Raw genomic sequence first — 27,066 nt, 5'->3', positions numbered from 1 at the left:
CACTGTCTGCTAAGCAGACAGTGAAAATCATGCTGGGGCCCTGTTAGGGGGCCCCACAACACCCGTTCCCGCCATCCTGTTCCTGGTGGTAAAAACCGCCAGAAACAGGGTGGCGGGAAGGGGGTCGGAATCAGCGCCGCCATGGAGATTCAGCCCAGACAGGGGAAATCCGTCGGGAAACCGCCAGATCCCCTTTTCTGACCGCGGCTTTACCGCCGCGGTCAGAATGGGCAGGGAAGCACCGCCAGCCTGTTGGCGGTGCTTCCGTGGTCCTCCACCCTGGCGGTCGATGACCGCCAGGGTTGGAATGACCCCCATAGTCTCCACATAGTCCTCCATGCGCCCCATGGCTGTTGATTCCGGTAGACCCAAAATACAGATATTATTGCGGTGGGAGCGGGCTTCAAGGTCCTCGTTCTTGCTCCGGATTACCTCTAACACGTGTTCCATTTGCAGTAGCTTCTCCCCGTCTCCATGTCGACCGTCAGAGGTACGAGATTCCAACTGCTCAAGGCGAGCATCATGGCCATCCACCCTTTCTTTTAAACGATCCATTTGTTCGGTCAAGTGATCTAACTTGGCATCAATCCTGGCCAATCTGTGCTTAAGGTCCAAAAACATAGTCTTCACTGAGGTCAACAGAGTGTCTTCTTGCAGCAGATCATCCGCTGACCTGCCAGCTTGACTGCATTTCTTTTTTCCCCTCAAACGTGAGCTTGGGTTTCTTCTGGGCCAACTTCCCCATCCTATAAAGAACTCGCCCCAGAAAGGGGGATGGGGAGGCGCGTCGTCCAAAAAATGCTGTTGAAGGTCCCAAACGTGCGCTAATCACTGCCCCACTGCGGCCAGCAGCTCGAACGGGGGGGCGTCCAACCCCCCCATGCACCCACAGGCGAGTATCTGCACACAGCAGCACCCCTTGTCAACAAACCCCCAGATGTCGCTGGCCCGCTCTGTCAACAAAGGGGTCAGAAGTCAGTGATTGGCTTCTCTTCTCCTGTTCCCATCATCAGCTTCGTCAGGTAACTTTTTAGTTGCAATCCTAGCTGCAGTCAGTGCAGCCATTGTTGAATCCTGGGAACATCTTCTCATGCATCAAATCTACAAAGTATAAACTTCTAGTACAGGACGCTTCAACTTGCAGTTCTCATGAGAACGTTTTAGACATTTACAAATCGCTTGGTCAGCGTCGTGTGACCAATAGACAATATTAATTCTCTGCTTTCACAAAACACGAACATTAATTTAGGCCATGGAGCTTAACATGAGGCTCTGTCAACTAGGCCCCTAATCTCAGGATAAATCAACGTCTACTATATTTATACAAATACATAACATTAATATATTAGTAGGGTCCACTAACACATTTTATTCTACATGTGCACGTTATTTGAACTATAAATGTGAATTCTTTATTAATTGTCGTACGCGTTATGGTGGTCACTCAAGTAGGCATATTCTCCAAGACACCCCATTTTCTCATGTAAAGTCTTAGCCATTAATCAATGCAAATTTGTTAGTAATTAATTCAGCTTTCACACACACAGCTCAAAAAGACACGGCCACTGCGGCAGCGTCATAGCACCTTTTGGTCTCCTCTATAGACATGCTGCACAGCATCGCTAAAAGCCTTTGGAAATACCATGGGCCTCCAAAAATTTATTGGCTTTGCCAATGCTTGTCAGTGAAAGTAGACCACTGTAATTGGACCTCTTGAGTTTCCGTAGTTAGAAGTATTTTCTTCCTCCTAAATCACTTCCTGTGATTTGTTTACTCCCTTAGTTAATAACTGCGGCTCTAGGTGAACTATTGTTCCTGCTCTCGTTCTCTTCTGAGCCTGAAGCACTGCACAGGAACGAATGGCAGCCGCTGTGTACTGGATGATTTCAGTTTTTCTGTTTCTGTTTACTAGTAAGTTTTGAATAAGTGCTACCCTAGTATTTAAAAACGATCGCGCACCCGACGCACGTCGTTTTCTGATACAAAATATGAGAGAAAATTATTGAATGCATAGTTATCTTCCTGATGTTCGGCGTTTTACCTAGATATGACTAAGCCGTTTTGCTTCAGAAGGATTTAATCAACAGGACAACGGACGCGAATAACCGGAATATAAATTAACTGTTTATCTTTTGCAATGATAAATCGTTTGCAGTGATATCACTAGTAGTGTCATGTAAGTGGAGAGGCAGGGCTTAGTGAGGGGTGGGGCATCGAGCCCCTTACCCTGTAATCAGTTGTAACGGGGCTTCCAACAATGCGGGGCCAATGAGAAGGATTTGTACCATCCCCCACAAAAACAAGCATTGGCAAAGCCAATAGGTGTCGCCTATACACGAGCGATTGGCTTAGTCATGTTGTATATCGGTGTGACTGCTGTTGAGCATGGCTAAGGTATTGCTGTGGAGTATCTTAGCGTGGACTAGGTGAATAGAAAGTCTTAGAGTTGAGTAGAGAAGTGGGTCAGTGGCAGAGAGTGGAGTGGCGTGGGGTGGAATAGGGTGGAGTGGGTTGGAGTAAATTGAGGTAAGTGGGTGGATTAAAGTAGAGTTGGGTGGATTGGGGTAGAGTGGGTGGATTGAGTGGTGTAGATTGGAATGGGGTGGATTGAAGTGGGGTGGGTGGATTGGATTTAAGTGATAGGACTAGGGTGGGGTGGATTGGACTGAGGTAGTTTTGAGTGGGGTGAATTGGAGTGGGGTGGACTGGAGTGGGGTAGATTGGAATCACTGGACTGGAGTTTGGTGGCTTGGAGTGGAGTGGGGTGAACTTTAGTGGGGTGGATTGCACTGGAGCGGATTGGATATGGAATGAATTGGATGAATATGGTGAATTGGACTGGAGTGTGGTGAATTGGACTGGAGTGAGGTGGATTGGACTGGGCTGGAGAGGGGTGGATCGGACTGGACTGGGGTGGAACTGAGTGGTGTGGAACTGAGTGGTGTGGAATTGATTGGGGTGGAATTGATTGGGATGGATTGAATTGGGTGGGGTGGGGTGATTTGGATTGGGGTGAAGCAGATTGGATTGGGGTGAAGTGGGTGGGAGGGGGGTGGAGTGGGTTGGGGTGGATTGGAGTGGAATTGATTGGATTTTTGGGGTGGGTTGAAGTAGGGTGGCCTGGATGTGAGTATGGTAGATTGTGGTGGATTGGACTGGAGTAGGTTGGAATGGAATGGGGTGGATTGGAATGGGGTGGGGTGGATTGGATTGGGGTGGGTTGCTGTGGGTTGGATTAAGGTGGTGTGGGTGGTTTTTAATTGGAGTGGGGTGGATTAAGGTGGATTGAATTAGACCATGAAGTACAATTTTTGTTATTTCTGAAGTGTGTTGGAAACAAATAGTTTAATATGATCAAAATGTATCATTAAAGTAGGTGATGCAATTTACACACATTTTCGTCTGCGCACTGTAGTAAAACTGTATGTTTGTGCAAATGTAATGGGCATGTCAATTGAAAATGTGTTGTCTGTAATGGCAGTGTGCTACCACACCAGGAATATTCAACTACGCCCCTCCACTCTATTCTGCACCACTCCACACCACAGTACCCTACAATGCACTACTCTACTTTACACCACACCATGCCACTGCACTCTAAACCACTGCACTCTGAACCACTGCACTCTTCAACACTGCACTCTACACCACACCGGTCTAGGCCACACCAATCTACTCTGTACAACTCCACTCTGTGCCAATGTACTTTAAGCCACTCTGCAACACTGCACTCTACACCACGGCAATCTATGCCAATACACTCTATGCCACTGCACTTTACTCTTTAACACTCAACTCTGTGTTCTTGCACTCTGCACCAATCCACTGCATGCCACTCTAATCTCTGTGCCAAAGCACTCCACTTTATGTCATTACACTCTATGCCACTCTAAGCAACTGAGCTGTACCCTGCACCTCTCCACTCTATGCCACTTCACTGTTCTCTGCAGCAATCTACTCTGTCACTGCACTGTACAAACTTCTCCTTCACTCTGCACCACTCCAGTCTCTGCCAATGCACTTATGCCACCTTACTCTTAACCACTGCACGATACGCCAATGCATTCTACACAACTGAACTCTGTCACTGCTCTCTACACCACCTCACTCTACACCACTGCACTCTATGCCACTGCACTTTATGCCAATACACTATATTCCAATGCACTTCACTCTGTAACACTAAACCCTATGCCTCTGCACTCTGCACCAATTCACTGTATGCCACTGTAATCTACTGTGCACCACTGCATGCCATTACACTCTATGCCACTCTACGCAACTGAGCTGTACCCTGCACCTCTCCACTCTATGCCACTTCACTCTTCTCTGCAGCAATCTACTCTGTCACTGCACTGTACAAACTTCTCCTTCACTCTGCACCACTCCAGTCTCTGCCAATGCACTTATGCCACCTTACTCTTAACCACTGCACGATACCCCAATGCATTCTACACAACTGAACTCTGTCACTGCTCTCTGCACCACCTCACTCTATGCCACTCCACTTTATGCCAATACATTATATTCCAATGCACTTCACTCTGTAACACTAAACCCTATGCCTCTGCATATGGCTCTGCCTCTGTATGCCACTGTAATCTACTGTGCACCACTGCATGCCATTACACTCTATGCCACTCTACGCAGCTGTACTGTACCCTGCACCTCTCTACTCCATGCCACTTCACTCTACTCTGCAACAATCTACTCTACGCCACTGCACTCTACAACACTCTACAACACTCTACTCCACTCTGCACCACTGCATGCTCTGCCACTGCACTCTACACCACGATACTCTTAGCCACTGCACTGTACGCCAATGCACTCTACAAATCTGCTCTCTGGCACTGCACTCTGTGCCACTGCACTCGAGCCTCCAGGTCTTGGGGAGCTGAACCATCGGTGTCCCTTCGACCCATGGCATCTCAACATAACTGGGCAGTTGTTGGTTGACCTCTCCCAGCTTCCTGGCCTAAGCCTGCAGCCCGTTTCTGAAAGTGATCTCTGGCTTTAAATAACATTGGGCAGCTGGGGCTATGTTAGCACTCTGCAACAGGCCGCCCCTGTGGGTTTAGGTTTGGTGCCACCTTGTGGCCCCCTTGTACTTACCTCACCAACAGACGATTGACCCCCGACTCGCTTTACCCACCTGTAAGCAGCACTGCAGCAGATACCTCCTGTCTCCATTGAATAGCATTGGGTGCCTAATGCTGTGTTGGCACTCTGCACCCAGCCGCCCCTGTGCCACTAAGGGTGTAAGTTTGATGCTCCCTTGTCCCCCCACCCCGGTGCTTGCCTCAACCCCCGTAGATCAACCTCTGCCACAGCTTGTACTTTGCTGGGAGCAGCGTGCCTTCAGCTCCCCCACCCCAGTCTCTATTGACTAACATCGGGCACCGACTCCGACTTTGACCTCTGCACCCAGCCGCCCCTGCGCCACTGTGGGTGCACCCTTGCTACCAACCTAAACCTTGCCTGATGCTGACCTAAAGCTCTGAAGACTGGGACCATAAGTCGTGTACTTATCTGTGAAATTGCATCATTGTTTCCCCCCTGTAGGGTAACATTGAAGAACTATGAAAATTGCACTGTGTCAATTTTTGAAACTAACTGCTTACATTATAACAAAGAGAGCCTGCTTTCTACACACAGCCACTCACAGACCCATAAAACCCCACCACACCCAGTCACAGAACCACATAGCCACGCACACAGCCACTCACACACCCATTCACACACACACACCCACTCACAGAGCTACTAAACCACTGCCACAGCCCCTCACAGACCCACACAGCCACTCAACCACTCAGACACCCATTCATACACCATCTCACAGACCCACAAAAACACTCACACCCCCCTACACATCCACACAACCACTTACACATGGCAGTACAACTTATATTAAAAATGTGTGAAATTCTCTACAAAACCATGGGCTACAGGGAACTTATACTTAGGGACGGAATAACAAACAAAACGAAAAGACTGAGGAAGAGATATACAGATAATCTGTCACTGAGGAAGAAAATAGACGCCTGTAAGATAATGGGTAGTTAATGTCTAGCAGTGATTTAAAGAGTTCTGAGGTGGACTCAGAACTGTGCACCCTTGCTATTTGCACTCTGACATTTTATAGAGCCTGCTGCAGGTGTCTGAACAGCGCTTTGGGCTCAGGCACTTTTTATTTTACAATTAAAGCACTGTTTGTGCCCTAAGGTAACTTTAACTCATGCTCTCGCAATGTTCTGCTAATAACCTCACACATTACATCACTTATGACATCTTCTATCACATCATTGATAATACCACTGCAATATTTGCAGTGAAATTATTGATGAGAAAACTGTACATGGCAGGGGCATGAGTTATAGTTACCTTAGGGCTCGAGTTATTGTTACTTGAGATAAGAATAACTATAACTATTGAATTTCTGTGTTTTTTTGTGTGCAAAACCTGAACCTAACTATAATGCCCCTGTAATCTTTGGTTTTTTTCAGTGCATAAAGTACACGACTATATTATACACAATCCTGCCGACCTCGTCCACTAATCGGGGCTGGTGCTTACGAACGGGTGTAGATCCGTTTACAATTTGTAATCCAAAAACCTTTAGAGAAATGTCACCAAAAGGAAAACTGCACTCAGCGTGTAATCATTTTATGGAAAGTTTTATTGTGCTATGCATTTAAACTCAGGAAGGGTGTTCGTCACGGCTTAGTATAAAGAATTGTGCCCGATTCACCGTAAATATATGTATATACAAACATTATAAACATAGAAAAAATACTTTCTCTTTGCCTTGTAAGAAACTAAGGGCCAGATGCAGGAAGAAAGCAAATTGCGACTTGCAATTTGCGAGTCCGTGCGACTCGCAAATTGCAAGTCGCAATTTGCTATGCAGAAAGGTGTCTCAGACACCTTCTGCAACTCGCAATGGGGTCGCAAAGACCCACCTCATAAATATTTATGAGGTGGGTCGCAGTTTGCGACCCCATTGCGAGTATAGGCACTCGCTAACATGGAGGCCTGCTGTAGTCAGCAGGCCTCCATGTTAGCGACCTGCTTTTAAATAAAGCAGTTTTTTTTTTTTTTGAAATGTAGCCCGTTTTCCCTAAGGGAAAACGAGCTGCATTTAAAAAAATCCGAAACCTTTTGTTTCGGTTTTTTCAGGGCAGGGAGTGGTCCCTTGGACCACTCCCTGCCCTGAAAAAATGTTTTGGGGTCCATTCACAAAGGGGAAGGGGTCCCATGGGGACCCCTTCCCGTTTGCAAATGGGTTACCATCCACTTCAAGTGGATGGTAACTGCGACTCCATTTGCGACCGCATACGCGGTCACAAATGGAATTGCATACCATTGCGAATCGCAAATAGGAAGGGAACACCCCTTCCTATTTGCGATTCGGAAATGCATTTTGCGAGTCGGATCCGACTCGCAAAATGCATTTCAACATAGCAAAGTGGCTTTTGCGAGTCGCAAACGGCGTTTTTCGCCGTTTGCGACTCGCAAAACCCTTGCTACATCTGGCCCTAAATTCATTAATTATAACAATAAATTAGGTCCCAAAAAAGTAATGATATAACGTGAATTCATTCATTTTCAATGGTAAAGTGACAAATCAAATTGCTTATTTTTCTTAGTTTTCTTCATCATTGAAAATTGACATTTTTTCTTAGGGTTACACCATCATACAATGATTTTTCCAAGAGAATTATCTATATATTGATACCTCCAAAAAAAGGGGGGCCAAATAGCCAAACTGAATTCTTTTAAATTTCACTGTATTTTATTGCAGACATATCAAAATTACACTTTCTATTCACATCACGAAAGCTAAAATGTAAGGCCCTAGTGGCCAAAATAATCCTGATAGATATCATTATATGACAACATTTTATTTTCAAATCTTTCAAATCACAAGAGGTCAAAAAAGCAAAGGGCTAGTGACCAAATAATCCCAATAAGCAGAATCGTGTTACATTGAAAACACATATCCAGATATTTCTAGTCACAAAAAAACACATTGTCCATACCAGATAACTTAAACTATCCCAAACAAATAACCCTAACAAATGTTATTATGTAAGGAAACATACACCACCCCTCAAAAGAGAAGAGGCAGAAGAGAAGGAAAATCACCCCAAGTTTAGATAAAGTGCAATAAATAACTCAAGACATACACAATTCCCAATTAAAAACATTTTTTTTTCTTTTCTGATTCAATAGAAGCATGTGTGAAATCCAGTCCGAAAAAATATATATATTAATGCTTAAAGAAATCACTAAGACAGAAGCAGCGGAGAGAAGGGAAGGGGGAATGGAAGATCAGAGGGAGAACTGCAATTAGAATAGTACTGCCACATCAGCCAATGTGTACATACAGTTCTTCATCCTCATTCAACCCTCTAGGAGATTTCCTACCAAGTAGTATGATGTATTCTGATTCCTTAATTCTCAATCTCCTTTCTCTGTCTCGACCACATAGTCTTCTCAATCCTATCAATGCCAAAAAACATATATATATTCCAAATTTATCTGACCCTAGAGATGCCCAGTCTAGCTGGTCAGGGCTTGTGTGCAGGTATCACTGCAAAAATATCCACACAGATTTGCACTTGGCCAGGATAGTGATGTGATCCATTGTACTTCACTTTCAGAATGTATTTCGACCATATTGGGTCTTGATCACATGGCCCATGGTGCTATAATGCACATTATAAACACGTAAGTATCATAGACACAGAAAACATACTTTCACCAAGCAATCCCTTTTCTCAGGTTCATAGTTAAATATATAAGCAAATACTCATCAACAACAAAAAAAAAAACATTTGCCTTTTGTCAAATGCTCAAAAGATCGTAACAATTCCATATAAATAGCTTGACAGCAAATGTAAAATAACCTCACCCAATGTAAGAGAAATACAGTCAACTAAACATCCAACACACTTTCACTTTTGTGTGCTGCTGCTCCACTCTCAGCGTACATGGTTTACTCAAAACAGTTAATTGAATTGCTAGATACATTGTTTCCTCTCCATTTGTCTTGGCAACTTGAAAATACAAAGTATTCAAAAGGACAACTGAATAACAGCACTAGTAGCCTTACATCAAACGTAACCTCATTTTCAGTGCAACAGCTTCCCGCGGTCTTAAGTTTTGCAGCAGCTAACTTCTAAGTATACAAACATAAATCTTGAAATTTATCATACCAGGATCACATTGCAGTCGCTCCATGATTAAATTCTCTCCCTGTATTCTACCCATTCAGCTCTTGTTAATATCGGCTAAAGTAGCCACCCATAACTTAGCCCCGTAAAGATTGCAAGAGCATTACCCAGTTGTTCTTCGAGAGTGCACCTTGGTACTTATAAGCACCTTGTCCACATTGTAAGATATATAACTTGCAACAAACATTCCAGCACATCAAAATTTCTATCTGAAAAGTAAAAAGTAAATTGTAAATTATGAAACCTGAAAAAAGAACAACCTAAAAGGGAAATAAAGAAAAGTGGGAGGGGGAGGGGCAAAAATAAAAAAACAACTTATCTACCTATCCAAAAAACATTAACTCAGCAATTCTTAGACTACCACCCAGTGGTCAGAAAAAGGTGGGAAAATACCTGGTTCTGGGATAATACACCTGATTCTTTATAAAACCTCACACGTGTACGCATAATTCCTCATCTACATTCATCCCAGCTGTAGCTATGCACCAGGCTTGCAGGAAGAGTTTAGACTCTAATCCTTGTGTGCCTCATTAAAATGGTGTGCTGTACTATAGCTTGTGTCATTATTGGTGACTAGATGCTTCTTACCTAACAATTTTACCATTTCTCACCTGGGCTAACTATGACTGAATGATCAGTCTTACAAGTTATACATTTCCTAATATTCCACTACTTCCGAATGCGGGACAGTGTAACTGTATAAGCATTGCCACTGTACTTACACGCTTTAGACTGTCCATACCAGATGAAACCCTTTCATGTTTTCAACCAGTTCTGCTGCTATGGTGGAAGGAAGCTGTGTTTCTTTATGAAGTCAAGGAAGGATTAGTACCTACCCTCTCTTTCAATAGTGGGTCGTGTGTAAAAATGTCCCCTGTTTTATTTCAAGATCAGTCTGAATTCAATTGCAAAGCGAGTATACTTGGTAATGTACCGGACCGGTTCCTTACCAGTGTGCTCCTTTCGTCTGGTAGGCCTGAAAAAAGCCTCCTCTCTAGTAACATTGTCTGCTCTATTGTTTGTCTTTGAATCTCCGCATCATATCCAACTTTTGTCCTGTGATATCTCTCATCTGAGATACAGTTGCCTTTAGAGCGGAGAAATTCACTGTACGGGATGCTCTATCTGAAAGCTAGGTGATGACAACTACGAGAGTGCAGAATGGAGCTCCCTGCCTTGCGTTTTCTGAACAATACAGTTACTGTAGTCTGGTTCTGTACTGTAAGTCTAAGATCCAAGAAGTCGATTGGTACTTTAGTATAGTTCATAGTGAAGCTCAAATTAACATTGTTCAAATTCAGTTCTTCAGCAAATCGTTTTAGATCATTCTTCTGCCCATTCCAGATGCAAAAAATATCATCTATATATCGCAGACAAACAACAACCTTCTCGGTCCATATCCCCAGAACGCCTGTTCTCCCACCAGCCCATTACCAAGTTGGCATAGCTGTGGGCGAAACAGATGCCCATCGCTGCTCCCCATACCAAAACATACTAAAATGTATGATACTTCCCAGTTCAGGTGATTCATTTTATCCCTAAAAGTCAGTGGTGTCTCTGTCAGAAAATGAGACAAAGGGTAACAAAAATTGGTCCACATACACAGAAGTATTTCCAAGTAAGCTGTTCCTGGACACCACTATGAGTCTTCCAGTGGGGGCGGTTAACATTGTTTTTATGGAATTTAGGTAACATGTAAAGTGTAAGCACAACAGGTGTGTTAGTCTTTAAGTATTGAAACTTACCCCAATCAATTAACAACTTGTTGTGCTACTCCTTAATTTTCTCAAAATACCCATGTTGTAAGTCCACAAAGTAAGTCCTGTCAACTCTGACATAGCATGATTCATCTGCTATATGGCTCCTTAACATAACTCTCCCTTGACCTTAAAGCAACATTACCCCCTTTGTCAGCAAGTTTGATAACTATGTTATCATCCTTCTGTAGTGTACAAATAGTACCCATTGCTCTTTTGTCAAATTCCGAACACCGCCCCTTTTGCCACATAACTGTAAAATGTCTTTAGATACCAATTTTAAAAATAGATTTCAATATTGTCTCTAGGCATTTGTGGTACAACTTTGGACGGTTATCTAAATTCCGTAGTACTCAGTTCTTATACCAAACTCTTTGGGCAATTATGATAAAATCCCTGGACCAAGGGTTCACATTCATCCCTTCTAGAATGTGTGTCAATCGCTGTTGGATTGCTGGGATCACATAGGGTATGCAGTGATTCAATGTCATCAATAAGAAGATTGTATTTAGTAAAGGTAGGTGGGGTGTACCTTAGACAGGGCCAGAAGGTTGCTTGAGTGCATGCATTTTAAACAATTTCAATTTATGGGCAAACTTGAAAAATCCACTCTCATTTGTGGATGGTCATTGGGAAATGTGGGGCACAAAGAGAGTCCTGGTTGCACAACCTCCCTCTCAATATCCTACAGTTTGAGGACAAAGATTTATTATCGTTAACTGGTTTTTCACAGTCCTCTCTTACATCATTGTCACTTCCTCCAGCGCCCCTGTGTTGCCATAGCCATCTCGTTGCTTTTGCACTAGATTTCCTCTTTATTTTCCCTTTTTTGAGCATTTTGAAAACACTTTTGTGGTTTTTTTTTTGTTTTACATTTTTTTTTTTTAAGTCTGTATTCTTTGGAAAAAGAGAACTTATTCCTCTGAGGTGGTATTGACTCATCACTTGAAGATACATCTGAGCTCGCATCAGTGTCATCTGCTCTTTTATCCATAGTTTGCAGTTTTTATCAGATGGAGTTAGTTTACATTTTCTGTCATGCAATTTATATGGAATTGTTATGATCTTTTGAACATTTGACACACAGCCAATGCGTCTTTTTTTTTTGTTTTGCTCATGAGTATTTGCTTGTATATTTATTTATTTACGAACCTGAGAAAGGGGATTGATTGGTGGAAGTATGTTTTCTGTGTCTATGATACTTACATGTTTATAATATGCAGTATAACACCACAGGTCATGTGGCCAAGACCCGATGTGGCCGAAATACGTTATGATGGTGAAATAAAACAGATCACATTACTGTCCCAGCTGGAATGACCCGTTATTGCATTCTTCATGAGTGCAAAACTGTGTGGATCTGTGTGTGTATATACACAGCTAGATAAATACACATATATTGAAAGTCAGATTTAAACATTTTAAGCAAACATAGAGGCTTTTTTTCTGTGTTACCTCTTTGCACTTTCAACAGCTTTGGTGGTTGGGCCCAATGGGAAAAGGCAAGACAAAGAGAGCTGGGGCGCAGGCTGCTCCTCTCTAACAAACCCGCTGGTTGTTTTTAGTATCAAATGCAGTGAAAAAATGAGCAGCCCCGAAACTCGGCCAACTGTTGTGCAAGTTCTTTTATGTAATAGATTTTAAAAGCACTGTCTTTCAATTAACTCAGGTCACTGCTTTGGATCTGGAAACAGAAACGCTGAGGCTCTAGAAGTCTGAAGTTGTATTTGTGTGCTATCAAATGAATGGCATAACAAGGCTGACATGATGGACCCAATGACCCGCCGAGATGGCGGAACGGAAGGTATTGATCAATCTATAGGCTAACCCATCAGAACCAGGGATACCACAAAATGTAAGATAAGACCAGTGTCTGTCCCGATAGGATCAAGACGTCGGAGATGACACCAACTGAGCCATTGTGTCCAGGCCAATCTGTACCTTTTATTGGTACTATCTACCCATGATTTTGCGGGTAGAGATGCGGTTTGTCGTGAAATGCCTGGGATTTTCCATCTTTCCCGGAATTCCTCCAGGCCATGTGATGGAGACATCCTTCCATCACCAGGTGATGATGATTTCCTTGTGGATCGAGTAGGAGATCTGGAAAGAGGGGTAGACGGATTGGAAAATCCCACAAAAGTTCCATCAGAACTGGAAACCAAACTTGAGATCTCCAAATGGGGGTGACCACTACCAAGTCCGCCCTCTGTCTCTGAGTTTGAGCTGCTATCTCATGATCAATGCGAATGGGGGAAAGGCATATCCCTTCTCCTGGCTCCAATCTTGTAGGAATGCATCTGTTGCTGTCACTAAGGAGTCCGGTTTCCAGCTGCAGTATCTGGCTAGCTGGTGATCCAGGCGCGAGGTGAACAGTTCCATGGAGAGAGGACCCCAACGGGATTGTATCCCCTGTCACCCCTGTGTGTGACATCTCTCAGGTGATGGGAATTCCAATCCGCCACTTGGTTTGATTTCCCTGGAAGGTGTTTTGCCATCACTGAAATTAGGTTGTCTAGGCAATAGGCCCAGAAGTCGCGTGCCAGATTTGATAGGCTTTCCGATTTGGTTCCCCCTAGATGGTTTATGTAGCGGACAGCCGCCACATTGTTCATTATCAACAACATGCAACACTGGGCCTTGTCCTTGGTCCAGCATTTCACTGCAATGAACCCCGCTGTGAGTTCAAGGCAGTTGATGTCAATGTCTTTTTCCCTGGATGACCAGCTTCCTCCTATAGACTAGTTGCCGCATCGGGCCCCCAAGCCCGAACCGCTGGCATCCGATTCTATGACCAGATCCAGTTGGGATCTGAAAATGGCTCGACCATTCCAGGCCTCCATAAGCAAGATCCACCACCTCAGCTCCTCTTTGGCTTTCTCCGACAGAGGAACCGATTGCAAACAAGTGAGACCCTTTTCCAGGTGAGAAATCTTTAGTTCCTGGAGGGCACTATAGTGGAGAGGGCCAGGAAAAGTAGCCTGTATGGAGGATGATAGGAGGCCTACAATTTGAGCAATCTGTCTCAGCAATGTCTGAAGTTTGGCTAGAGTCCTTTTCAATTTGTGTTGATTTTGGTGATAGAAGGCTTAGGGTGGTGTGGACTGAATCCACCACAAACCCCCAAAAACTGTATGGGCTGAACTGGAGAAAGGGACAATTTTGACTTGTTGACCATGAATCTGAGGGACTCCAGCAGGGAGATGGCCTGTTGCAGATGTCCCACCAGTCTCCTGGGACATTGATCTAACAAAAGGATTGTCAAACCAGGGCACACCATGAGAGTCCATTCCTTCTTGTCGTAGATATCAAGAAACAGTAGTTCAAGGTTAGTATAAGATAGCAGTTCTTTATTGTTCCTTCCAATAGTTCATGAGGAAAACAGACATCATAAGTCCAGGAATGCAACAGCAAACACATGTTTCGTCAACAAGACTTTTTCAAGGCCCGAGCATAGACATGCATACATAATGTCCAAGTTATGTTGTAGGTAAAATAGATAGTTCTAGTGCGGAGAAAAAACCTTAACAATGTGTAGAATATGTCCATAGACATCCGTCCTGTGAGACTAGATAGCCCAAACGACCATGATAAGCCTTAGGGCATGAGAACCAATGCATGTATGGTACAAATCAGATGTTGTCTACAGAAACAAGCATTCTGATCCCCTGAGATTGGAGATGTTACACCACCTGTTTCAACACCTCGATGAAGCACCACGGAAAGAAGGATAGCCCAGAAGGAAGAGAGGTAAATTTGACGGTTTTACTCTTCTACTAGAATTGAAGGAATCGCATGTGGGGAGTAATTGTCAGGTAGGCGTCCTTTAGATCCAGCTGCACCATTCAATCGTTCACTTGCAGGAGATCTCTGAGGAGGTGGATCCCTTCCATTTTGAAGTAGCGAAAAACTAGCCTCGTTGAATTTTTTAGGTTTCTTACCGGGCGCTGTTCCCCATTTCTCCTTTCTACAGGAAAGAGATTGCTGAGGAATCCACATGGGAGCAATCCAGGGCTTGAAAAATCCACTCGACCACTCACATTGGCGAGTCTTATTTGATCAGGTCAAGCTATTTTTTAAACTTACTCGTTCCTTCTGGCGAGTTGACACTGAACAGGTGTTCTGTTAGTTGAAAAGTGGAGGGGAAATAAAAGATGCCTTTAAATCTGGTTTACATGTTGATGTGCAAAGAATATGTTTTCTGAAACCCAATTTTTACAGATTGCTAATATACTATATAGTTTTATCAGTAAAGCTGCAAATTAGTGTAGAGGTTTGTAGACATTTCTTGGGAAGTTACTGTGTGTAGATGACAATATGTTAACACAACATGGTTTAGTAATATATTTATTAAAAATGAGTTTTTAGACAAACTCATGTCCTGATGGCAATGTTGTTAGTAAACTAAAATAAGTCCTAGGTTATGTGGGCTAGACCTCATGGGTATGTGTGCTAGATTCTTGTGATGTATGCAGCAAACTTTAGTCTACTTAATCAAACAAAAGGTACTGCAGAAATGTCGAGCTCACGTATTTGAAGGTGCAATCATTTGTGAGGATTAAGAAAAAGATGAGACTGTTAACTATTTGCCTAGGATCACACAGTACATTACAGATAGGTCGAATAGATTATTTATCAAATCAAATCAAATCATTAACATTTATAAAGCGCGCTACTTACCCGTGCGGGTCTCAAGGCGCTAGGGGGAAAGGGGGGGTTACTGCTGCTCGAAAAGCCAGGTCTTGAGGAGTCTCCGGAATGCGGAGTGGTCCTGGGTGGTCCTGAGGCTGGTGGGGAGGGTGTTCCAGGTCTTGGCTGCCAGGTAGGAGAAAGACCTCCCACCCGCCGTGTAGCGGCGGATGCAAGGGACGGCAGCGAGCGCGAGGCCGGTGGAACGGAGGAGATGGGTGGCGGCGTAGAAGCTGAGGCGTCGGTTGAGGTATTCCGGTCCCTTGTCGTGGAGGGCTTTGTGTGCGTGGGTGAGAAGTCGGAAGGTGATCCTTTTGCTGACTGGGAGCCAATGCAGGTGTCTCAGGTGTGCGGATATGTGGCTGTTGCGCGGTACGTCGAGGATGAGGTGTGCGGAGGCGTTTTGAATATGTTGCAGACGTTATTGGAGTTTTGCGGTGGGCCAAGCATAAAGGGTGTTGCCGTAGTCCAGGCGGCTAGTGACTAGGGCGTGGGTCACAGGTTTTTCTGGTGTCGGTGGGGATCCAGCGGAAGATCTTGCGGAGCATGCGGAGGGTGAGGAAGCAGTAGGAGGACACGGCGTTGACTTGTTTGGTCATGGTGAGAAGAGGGTCCAAGATGAAGCCGAGGTTGCGGGCGTGGTCTGAGGGGGTCGTTGCGGTGCCAAGGGCCGTGGGTTACCTGCAGGTCTAGTAACATTTTTATGATTTTTCGAGGCCTGCAATCAGGTACAAACAATCGCCCATTTTCCTCTAAAGTTGGGATATTCCCGTCTCCACTTAGGTCTCCTGCAAGGAAGAAAAATTTATAAGACGTGGTCTCAACATCAGAATTGGGGAACCATAAAACTCTAGGTGGAACCCCTGTACTGTCTGAAAAACCCATGCATCTGATGTCAGTTGTTTCCAATTGTGGTGAAACCTTGCCAATCTGCCCCCCAACCTGAGTCCCGGAAGGGATCGAACACTCACCTTAGGTAGAGTTACTGTAGGCCCCGTTCTTGAAGCCTCTCATAGAGCCTCTCTGGTGTGGATATCCCCATTGCCCTCTGCGAATTCCTTGATTGGAGGCATAGAAGGTACCTCTGCCAGTCGAGCGCCCCCTACCACGATCAGCTGAGACAAAAACATGAGGTGTGAAGACCCATTTCATCAATGTCTGGGCTTTATCTAGGGAAGTAAAGGTGTTTACCAAGTTCCCTAGTTATTGAATAAAGGGTTCCCCAAACAAACCCCCTTGGGCAACTGGTCCAGCCTCTGAAGACGCCAAATCACCCAATTTAGGATCAATTTTGATTAGAAGGGAACGGCGCCTCTCTGTAGATATAGTGCAATTTGCTTTCCCTAAAACAATAATGGCCTGTTGGGTCCAACCGGACAGAACCTCAGGAGATATAAGAGAGCCAAAGGCCCTGGTATTCTGCAGCAAAAAAAAAAACAGAAATTGGAGCCCAGAACAATGAGCAGAAGTAAGCAAAGTAAGGATCAGAAATATACGTAAGAAAGACTCCTGATGCCAGTCATGCCACATAATAAGGAAGTAGAAACATAAAAACATCTATGTACAACAAATTTAGGTCAATGTCAAGTACAGAGCATTACACAGACTAAGTGGTGTTGTGCGGGAGTACATGCATAACTGTCGCAGAGAGTGGGGGGGGAGAAAAGGGCTGGACAGTGGAGTCATCTGTTGGGAAAGAGTCATTCAAAAAGTTGCAATATCCTGAGCTACGGTGGATTGAAGAAGGGGTGCTTCAAGCAGGACAAATATTGTATTAAAGGACCCCAAACATGTTAAAATGTAAGGCCAGATAATCAAAACATTTTAGCAGTCGCAAATTCCCGGATTTGCAAAATCAGGCCGTTTGCGACTGCTAAAAAGCTGTTTGTCATGTTCGAATGCAAAATTGTGATTCGCTAACTTCTTACCGAATCACAATTTGGCATTGCACAGGAAGGAGCGTGTTTAGGGCGTCCCTTCCTAAATCCGAATCACAGTGGTATGTCTGAATGTTTTACGACCGAAATATGGTTGCAAAACATTTGCAGGTTACCACCAATTCCAAATTCTGCTTCCCCTTCGTGAATGTCTGTAAAAGCATTTTGTAAGCATTTTTTCCCACGGAACACTACCTACTCAAAAAATGAAAAGAAAACTTCTCATTTTCGTTTTTCAAATGCAGCCCATTTTCCTTCAAGGGAAATGGGCTGCATTTTAAAAAAGATTGCCTTATTTAAAAGCTATCACAGACATGGTGGCCTGCTTACCCCAGCAGGCCACCATCCCTGTGATTTTTTTGTGATTCCCAGTGGGTTGCAAACCGAGACCTACCTCATGATTATTAATGAGATCAGTCTATTTGCAAACCATGGTAATCGCAAATGAAACTCAAACGAGTTTCAAACATTTGAAATTTGATTTCCTTATTGCAATTCGTATAGAATCACAATTAGGAACTCGCAATTCAAAACGCATGTACATCTGGCTCTTAGTTTCTGTCCTACCTAGGTTGTGTGAACATTATTCCATTGCCAGCTCATGCCAGAGACAAGGGAGGGAGCATTTGTCTTCTTCCATATTAATGGTATAAGCTGCCATGCAGCATTAGCTTGTGGCTAACAAGCTTCCAATCTGCATGGGTTTTCACCTCAAGGGCAAGTGGTCGAATTCCCAAGATATCCATATCATAGGAGACACGACGGGGATAGTGTCCCATTGCTTGGGACACATTAAAGACACCATAGGGTATCTCAAGGATAACCATACCATAGGAGGCAGGAAGGGGATACCCTATGGTGGTTTTAATGTGTCCCAAGCAATGGAGCACTCTCTGTGCCAATATCTCCTTCCAGTAGGTGGTGTAGTGGATCCTATTTAGTTTTAATGGGAATCAGGAGTTTAGCTTAGCCTTCTGACTTGCAGGTCTGTGCCCCTGTCACCTAGTGACTTTTAACCTACTTAGCCTGCTCTGTTTTACCACATTTATTTAATTATTTCTTCCAAGATGGCTGCCTTGTTTATAGTTAGGTAGATGTTTTAGTTTCACCTTATCAGTGCCGCTCTGTAAAGGGGCCCCTATCAGCATCAAAGATAAATGAGATAGGTAGGTATTCACATTATGTACTTTCCTACTTTAGTGCAACAGTAACATAATGTACCTTTTCAGGGAATTGTTTATATAATTGCCGCCCCAAGCATGCCTTCTTATCTATTGTTTGGGAACATACCTGTGTCAAGGGTCCTACAAGATCTGTATAAATACAGCTCACAAAGACAAGATAATCAGAGGAATTCATACCAGATGCCATTGGCACTATCTATGCTACACATCACCTTAATGCTGACCAGGTCTTTGTGTCCCCTCGGAGTCTGATCTATAGACCTCATTCCAAGGTAATGAGGGTTGGGGGGCTTTTCTCATAGACATGGTACTGGCAGATTAGGTTTAACACACCTAGCTCTCTTTAGGTTAGAGATTAGGTTCATCATGCTCTGGTATTAGGGCCTACTTCACATCTATTCCACATTTTATGTTATTGCAAGATGGTGTATTCATGACTCTTGTTTTTACCATTCAGTTTCTTGCATTGTTCATTATCCTAATCATTGCAGCCCATGCAATATAAAGTAGATTGCAGTCTTGTTAATAAAACCTATTGAAACGTTACTGCATCTCTCTCATTGCCTGTGTGTATGACTGGGACATGTTGCACATGTGAGAAAAGGGTAATCTCCGTTTAACCACGACCTCCCTGAGATGTTGCCATATTTTACTATCCCAACAGCAGTCAAAGGTACTTAAGGCCTGATTTAGATTTCGGCGGATGGACTACTCCATCACAACGGTGACGGATAGCCAGTCTACAAAATATAAATCCCATTATATCCTATGGGATTTATATTTCAGGGGATGGGCTATCCGTCACCATGGTGAAGGAGTAACCTGTCCACCAAAATCTAAATCAGGCCTTACATTCTTTGTTTGCACGAGGGCCCATTGCATCCTATCTGTGGTACTGAATCACATGATTTTTATGTAATTGAGTCCTCACTACTACTGTGACACATCCTGTGCTCTGCAAGAAGCCCAATTCAAGCAATTGCCCATTACTTGTTACAGGCACCATTTGGAACTGTCCAGTTTTCCACACACTGCTTACAGCACCCTGTTTAGAAAAGATTATCATAAAATACCCCTCGCAGTTTACTTTGCCCCACTTTGAAAAATGAACAACTGAAATCCTCCTTCACATGACATATAGGTAATGGTGTGCTTGGCAATACATTGTGTGATTGAAAAAAAAATGTTAATATTGGACAGAGTTCTCTGTGGCAGTAGAAAAGTAAGGTGTCCCAGGCCATAGAGAAACCAAGAATAATGGGCCCACTTCACCGATGGTTGGGTTGTAGGATACCATAATAATCAGGGTTCAGTAGGGCTCTCAGTGCTGTAGGTCCTGGTATTAGTACACCTGCTGCGCTGTTGACAGTTACATCCCTGCCCTGTGGTGGCCACCCAAGAATACTGCACTATGTAATGTCCTAAACAAAACATACAATCCAATTTTAAAGTGCACAAAATATTGTCACAGCACTCGCCACACCAACTGTTTAAAGAAAATGTAAAAGGAAGTGCCTCTGAAACATAACATAATCTCAGTTATCAAAGATTATTTGGAGCTACTGACTCTAACCATGAACTGTCACAAGTTGGTGCACATGTATATGAAATATGTGAAAATTAGCAAAATTGAGGCTTACGAATAGGGCAGAAAAATTAATGCACATACGAGCACCCTATAGAACCTCTTTTGCTTAGTGCTAATGACCAGAGGTCAGTGATGTGTGATGTCACTGGTGGAGATGAGGAAACGTATGCTACATCAAGCAGGCCAAGTAAGGAGTTGGTAAACAGTGTGAACTCAACTATAAACTTTAACCGCAAAGCCAAATGTTTGCATACTTTAGTTATGAAAAATCTTTAATAATGTGGACTTATTTAGGAGTAATACCACTTCTTGTCAGCGTGAACCCTCCAATTCACTAAATTGAAATAAGGTCAACTCTGTGGTAGCTATAGCACAAAGCAGACAGGCTTTATTTAGGGAAATGTGTAACATATTTATGCAGGACCAAAAAAGGAAAAAGGTCAAAACACAAAACAATAAAAATCCCAAACCAAATTGGAATAACAAAGTAAAATGTAATAAACAATAGGACATCAAAACAACAAAAGTCCAATAAGGAGACTCGAAGATATGATATATCACGTTTTAAATAGAAATAATGTTGAAAAGCAAAAGTGTTAATGATAGTCTGTGGGACCGGTAGAGCGAGACCGAGGTACAATTTGAGGTCGACTGCGATGGAGCTCTGGTCAGATATAACAAGTGGATTGGTCTTGGTGAAAAATATGGAAGTCAAAAAGTTTGAAAGAGTTTCAAAATCACACTTTGTAAAGGGACTTTATCATTATTTGAAGAGAAGTGTTGACATTATCTTCTACATTCCAATACAGAAAGAGAATTTGTCACTTTTTGAGAAGAAAAATTCTCCCTGAACGTGCCACCCCTGAAATTGTAGACGTCCCCGTGGAACCGAGTGTTGACACTTGAAGCAGGTTGGTCCCGCTGGAGCCCAGGAACTTTGTAGCTTTCTCCCTGAAAATTGTTCAAGTCCCAGATAGGACTTAGTCGTATTTTTAGGAGATGCTCTGAGCCTTGACCGTAACAAAGCTGAAATTCAGTCCTATGCTGTGGAACTACTTGTCAGACAGTTTTTGCGGCAAGACCTCCTGAAAGTTTAGTTCTCTGGAGCAAAAGTTTTCAAATGTTCCCAGACTTTCTTCTGGTGCCGCTAAAACCACAGGAATACACTTTTAAGGCCCCCAGAATCTCAGGGGAAAGCACTTAGAGACTCTATGGGTGTTAGGCAGAGGCCAACAGCAAAGTATAGAGGACGTCCAGTTGCCACTGATCAGCTGAGCACCTTACAGAAGAAGGCCTTTTGGAGCTTGTTGTGTCCCAGTATCCACAAATAAGGTAAGCCAACTGACCATCGTATTTCACATATTTGTCCTAAGTACAAGAGGGAGCAGGTCAAGTCTTTCAGGGCTTCTGTCAGGTTACAGACAGCAGGCCAGTCCTCTTCTCATGGTCTACAGGTCCAGAACGTATCCTGAGGATGACAGCCTGGGGTGCCACATTTATGCCTGGCACCAGCTAGTGCATGGTTGGTAACTTTTGGGCACTTCTTATAAATACGGTAAAAGTTCCTGAGGACAACCCTTTCCACTTGTTCAGAAGTTCCTGTTTGCCCTACTACAAACAATCCCACAGTTCTTCTCCCTTTCTGCAGAGCCTGTTTGCCCACACATAGGTGTCAAGGATGTAATTAGCAGTGCCCTCCTCCATGGTCACTCAAAACCGGTTCTGGGGATAGCTTTGCTCCCACTGGGGTTGGTTCCGTCCTGAGTATGTGGAAAAAGGGTGGGCCTTTCCAGGGGCCACCTAACATTGCTTGTGAAAAGACAGGTGCCTTTGAAGTGACTCTCCTGTGTCCAGCCAGGCTGGCTTTTCTGCCAGGGGAAGAATACACCTCCCACTCCCAGAACATTGTTTCTGCCCTGGGAGCAGTTTCGTTTTCACACCTCTTTCTCACCTAATTTAGACCAAGTACAGGCTGACAGTTGCTGGAGCTTTAATGCAAATTAGCCTCCAGCATCTTCAGGCATTGTAAAGATAACTTTCTAAAAGTTACATCTTCTATATATTTAATAGAAATCTGGCTTTACTATTAGATTGTATTTTTATTAAATATAAAAATAAATCTTGGAATTGAGCCTGTAACTGATAAAGGTCAAAAGTTATGGATGAAAGTGTATAATCTATACTTTGACTTTTTCTATGTGCCAGGTACAGCCTGACCAGTGACAGTGTTGTTTTGAGTCTCATCGCTAGGGGAACATGCCATTTCTAATGTCACACATTTTTCACTCTAAATAGTATGGACTCTACTTTCTGGGCAGCAAGGTGCACATTGGGGTGATGTATTTAATATGTAAAATCAGGGTTTCCTACCTCACAAAAGGGTGATTGTTAAATGTCTGTGCAGCAAGGTTTAGTCTGCTTCTGCCAGGCTATACAGGGTAGGCCATGTTTTCATTGTCACTGTAGTTGATGGCACATAGGTGCTGCATTCCACAGGTGGCACTTAACTTTCCATGCAAGAGGTTTAATTCTACACCATGTACTGACCGTATAGGAAAGGTTAGCGGGGTAAGGTGCACGGAGTTCGAAGTCCATCAAAATTAGGATCCATTAAAATATGAAAAACCTGGGGTGATGCATAATTGGCAGTAACTGGAGCTGAATTTATATTATGACCACTCAGTGGAACCGTCTCTTGTGTTCTAAGTGGCCAGCTCTAAATCTATCCATGGATGCTTTTGTGCCCTACTTTTCTGTAGTACTTAGAGGAATATGTCTAGGTTTCTACATGAGGTGGGAATTCATCACTTTTCATATGGTACAACATAAATTGAAATGTGGGATGTATTTTAGGCATATTTTCATTATTTTCATAGAGGAAACAAAGTTTCTTGTAACCTTTTAAATGCATGCATGTTGAAGCAGGTTCTGAGTTCGTTTAAAAAGCAAGTGCAATAGGGGACCAGTTGCCCATGGATCATGCTTTAGGAAGGTGTAAACCAAGAGCCACAAAATTGCTAGAGTAGAAACTCACTTATGAATACATCTGAGTAGAGTAAGAGTAAATTGAAGGGTGTCGTGCAAAAAAAAGTGCACGGGCAACAGGTAGAATGGACCACGAACAAACTATAAAACCTTAAAATTCAACAATATACAATGCCTTAAAACAGTCCTCTCAGGAATGTTGCCATATGCCAATGCTGAGTGTATAGCTAGTGGTATATCACTTTTTGATGTATTTGACTTAATGAATTTAAAGCAGTAATTTGACTGACTAGTGTGTAGCATTTAATTGACTTGATCATTACTGACTTGTGTTACATGTGGCTTAGCAAGGTCTCTAAATATAATATCAGTTAATTTCAAGAAAGTCACTCTCAGGGAAACTGCAGTTTAATGCCCATATTATGTTATGCATAGCTCATGTGTTCCCATAGCAGTAAATAGTGGGTAATATTGTAAAAGGGTGATTGACCTATAAAAAAACGTGCTTTATTTGCTAAAAGGAGTTAATTGCAACTTTTTTTCTTTTTAATTTTCATTTATTGCATTTTCAAAGTAGTATGACACAGAACAAGAAACAACTCAGATGCGTCAGGCAGAATGACCAAAGAGCAGGCTGTAAAAATCACATCAGATATTAGAACCTGATGAATAGTCACATCGCACCCATCAACGATGTTACCTGCAATACATTTCCATGCAAACAAAATGCAGGCAGACAAGAGGCAAATAGCCCGATTATGCATGTCCCCATCAGCAATGGGAAACAAAGGAATGAGAAAGGATAACCAGAGAAGAGAGAAAAAAAGAGAAACAGGAAGAAAGAAGGAAGTCCTCACATTTATCACAGCCAATCGGAGCAAGCAGAGCGTATTCTCATTGGAACAGAGGAGGAAGGAGGGAGGGGGAAGGAGGAGAGGGGGTGCAACAAAACAGGCAGCACTAAACACCAGTTGCCTTCCCACCATTCTGCTGCCCACATTCAAGGAAGGTTCGCAGAGGGGACCACACATCCCTTGGTCGAGAGCTGGGTGACATCAGCTCCCAATAAGTTGCTAGTTGCTCCTGGCAGTACGCAGCATCCCGCAGCCAATCCTGGTGACAAGGTGCCTGCCCTCTTCCCCAGCACATCGCCACTCTGCGCTTCACCAGCACCAAACGTAACCCCACTAATCTCCTTTTCTCAGGGGGAATCTGTCCAACATAACCCAGAAGAGCAAGTTTAGGGGACCTCTGTAATTTAAACCCGACCATATCCTCCAGCGCACTCAGCACATCTGTCCAGAAGCCCCCCAGGACCCCGCAGCCCCACGCCAGGTGCAGGAAATCTGCCCCCAGCGCCGTGCACCTGTCGCATCTGTCATCAGACCAGATGCCCATCTTCTTAAGGCAACGCTTCGTGTAATACAAGCGGTGCAGAAATTTTAAATGCAATAAGCGTAACCTGTAATTGGGGAAGAGCTCCCGCATGTGCGCACAGCAATATCACCATACATCATCTGACAGGGTCTCCCCGACATCCGACTCCCACTTCGCTCTTGCCCTAGACCATGGGTACTCACAAACATTTTCTCAGGAGCCGCACTGTTTGGTCTGTGATGTGACTGAGGGCCGCATTGATGCCAGCAGGGTGGCGGTCGGAGGGCTGGTGGTGGGGAGAGGTAGTGGTAAAGTGGTTGTAGAGAAGCGTATACATCTAGTGTCTGAATTGCACAACGTGAAACCAGAAACAGGTATAAATTCCGGCTTCTCCACTTAACCAAATTGTGTGATCCTAGGCAAATGTTTTATTTCACTTTACCTCCTTTATTCCTTTTTCTTCATCATCACATACAAAGACCTTGAAATACCTCATCAGAATGTATGCTGTATAAAACTTTGTGTCTGATTTAATAAACTATAACGTTGTTCATGTATAATAGAAACACAGGCGTCCCAAAGAATTCACATAACAACTCACTTGCCTCTTAGTTCACAATTCACATTGTTGTCAGAGTCTTGAGCAGAGGGGGGAATGATAGTTTCTAAATTCTTGTTTGAAAACTATCACTTTAAAAAAAAATACTTCACAATGCAGTGATATCATCTTGTGTACTAAGGTGAAGCGGTTCTGCAGGTTAATGAAATCCACTTTTTAAATGTCAGTCAGATCATACTTTTATACATTTGCTGCAAAATGTCTTTAATAATAAAGGTGTTTCTAAAGTTCAGAGGTCCTAGACACCCTAGTTACTCCCTTTCTTGAACTTCAAATACCCTCCAAATACATACTTTCCTGTTTCTTTAATTTTTTTTTAGTGCTAGTGCCGAGTCGAATAAACAGCAGCAGAGTGCTGCTGTTGACCTGGGGGCCGCATGTAAATGGCAGAAGGGCTGCATGCGCCCCCCGGGCCATACTTTGAGTATTACTGCCCTAGATGATGCCACGGGTGCAGTCGTCTGCATACACACATACAAGCTTGTAATGAGGCAGCGGGGAGATGAGGACCTATACAGTAACTCCAAGACGCGGCTCGTTAGACGTGCCGTAGGGAAATCAGGGTACCTGGATCGCAGGAATTCCCTGATCTGAAGGTTAGTGAGCCGAAACTGCATGGTATCACATGGCGCACAAGGCGCAGCTTCAGAAGAAATAAATGAGTTCTCAGGATACCAGGAACCCAGAGTCGTCAGATGCAATTCGGACAAATGCTCATCCAGCCGGCCACCTCCTAATACACGTGGGTGCACAACGTCTCGCACCGGCGCTGAGGGTGCAAATGGCACCCTGGCTCTAGCCTGCCACAGAAGCACCTGCCAGGCCCGCACCATGCATGTCACCGTATCCATGCCCCGCGACCCAGAGCTAGGCTTGTCATGTAGCACTCCAGACAGTCAGGCGGGCCAAATCGAGTCTTGTTCTGGAGCCAAGTGCGGTAAATATTTTATGGGGTGCATCCAGAAATGCGCATAATGGGCCTGTGCACAATTATAATGGAGTTCCAAATCTGGAGCAGCCAATCCTCCCGGCTCGACTGGCAGCATGAACGTCTCCCATGATATCCTGGGCTGCTTACCGGCCCAAACCAAGGATATAAGTAGAGACCTAAGTCTTCTCCGGAAGCTGGAAGTGAGCACGAGAGGGCTGTTGGTAAACAGATAGAGAAATTTGGGCAGGACCATCATCTTCACAATAGCTATAGGGCCAGTCAGCGAAAGAGGTAAGGAGTGCCACACCCCGACCTTGTCTTCCAGCCACCCAATAGCCCTACCGTAGTTGGCTGACTATAATTCATCTAGCTCCCTGGACACCCAGATGCCCAAATAACGGACCGGGCCATCGGCCCAGCTCAGAGGATATCTTGAGCAATATTGCACTGTGGTGGCTTTGCTACTATCTTATTATCCAGATTTATAAGCGACAATGGCCTATACGAGTCACAAGAGCACGGGTCCTTACACGGCTTCAGTATAGTAACTATGAGGGCCTCAAGCAATGACAGCGGCAGGGTGCCACACTCAAGCGCCTCGGCACACACATCTAGTAAATGCGGGGCCAACAAGTCTGCATATTCCTTATAAAAGGCCACAGTGAGCTCATCTAGGCCGGGAGCCTTATCTCCAGGCAGGCTGTGGATGACCTGTACTATATCCTCAACAGAGAACGGTGAGTCCAGATATTGCCGG

The 27,066-nt window shown here is 43.9% G+C and overlaps 1 long non-coding RNA gene across 1 annotated transcript in view; it reads left to right on the top strand.

Moving 5' to 3' along the window:
- Positions 1–1,747: 1,747 nt before the first annotated feature.
- LOC138247396 (uncharacterized) overlaps positions 1,748–27,066 on the top strand; it is a 42,564-nt gene continuing 17,245 nt past the window's right edge. The window contains exon 1 of the long non-coding RNA XR_011194487.1: positions 1,748–1,911. This is a non-coding gene — a long non-coding RNA (uncharacterized lncRNA). The remainder of the gene's footprint in view (positions 1,912–27,066) is intronic.

Source organism: Pleurodeles waltl, chromosome 7, assembly GCF_031143425.1.
Source record: "Pleurodeles waltl isolate 20211129_DDA chromosome 7, aPleWal1.hap1.20221129, whole genome shotgun sequence".
Taxonomy (NCBI): domain Eukaryota; kingdom Metazoa; phylum Chordata; class Amphibia; order Caudata; family Salamandridae; genus Pleurodeles; species Pleurodeles waltl.
Note: the sequence above shows the minus strand (reverse complement) of the source record. Positions and strands in the feature narration are given on the sequence as shown.